This window comes from Triticum dicoccoides, unplaced genomic scaffold (genome assembly GCF_002162155.2).
Source record: "Triticum dicoccoides isolate Atlit2015 ecotype Zavitan unplaced genomic scaffold, WEW_v2.0 scaffold71651, whole genome shotgun sequence".
Classification (NCBI taxonomy): domain Eukaryota; kingdom Viridiplantae; phylum Streptophyta; class Magnoliopsida; order Poales; family Poaceae; genus Triticum; species Triticum dicoccoides.
This window is the reverse complement of record NW_021294356.1, coordinates 1-1,019: the sequence shown is the minus strand read 5'-3', so window position 1 is coordinate 1,019 and position 1,019 is coordinate 1. Positions and strand designations below refer to the sequence as shown.

General features: G+C 53.0%; 1 pseudogene; it reads right to left on the bottom strand.

The window, feature by feature from the left end:
- Positions 1 to 6: 6 nt before the first annotated feature.
- Positions 7 to 1,013, bottom strand: LOC119347649 (annotated as a pseudogene).
- Between the last annotated feature and the right edge of the window lie 6 nt (positions 1,014 to 1,019).

Here is a 1,019-nt window from a genome sequence, read left to right as displayed (position 1 = left end):
TTTCGTAGTCGATAGATTTTGTGGATGCATCATGGAGGTCAAGCTGCCGAAGGCTACCGGAATTGAGCCGGTCAAGCTATTGTTTGCCATGTCGAGCAGCTGAAGTTGCGAAAGGCGTGATAACTCTAGAGGAATTTCTCCAGTGAAATTGTTTGATTTCAGGCTAAGGATTCTCAACAATGGGATGTGACTCCCGATCCATGGAGGGATAACACCAAAGAACTTGTTATTCCCCATGTCTAGGGTGGACAACGAGTTGCAGCCCTCCAGGACCGGTGGGAAGGCACCAATGAAGCCATTTCCGGCAAGGTAAAGAGACCTAAGAGAGCAGGTGTGGCTTGCCACAGCTGCGGGGATTTTACTTGAGAAGGAGTTGTTGGATAGATCCATGAAAAACAGAGCCTCCAGGTTCCACTAGCAGTCCGGGAGCTTGCCGATGAGACGGTTGTCTGATAGGTCCATGAACATCATAGCCTGGAAGTTGCACCAGCAGTCCGGGAGATCCCCGGTGAGCCGGTTATTTGACAGGTCCAGTATCTGGTGGAGAGGTGCCTGCAGAGCTGGTGCGGGATGTTGCCTACGAGGTTGTTATTGTAGAGCCGGAGGTCGGTGAGGCTGCCCATGCCACTGAGCTGCGGCGGAATGGTGTTGTTAAACATATTGCTGCTGAGGTCGAGGATAGCGAGCGAGTCGCAGCGCTCTAGGAGTGGGAGGGCTCCGAAAAAGGCATTTCCGGCAAGATATAGTGATATGAGAGAGCAGTTGTGGCTTGCCTTAGCCGCCGGGATTTCACCTGAGAAGGAGTTGTTGGACAGTAACACAGACTCCAGAGCCTGGAGGTTCCACCAGCAGTCCGGGAGCTGCCCGGTGAGCCAATTGTCCGACAGGCTCATGTACCGCAAAGACTGGAGGTTGCACCAGCAGTTCGAAAGCTCCCAGATGAGTCGGTTGTTGGACATGTCCAGTGACTGGATGGAGAGAAGGTTGCATAGCTGGCGCGGGATCTTACCAATGAGGTT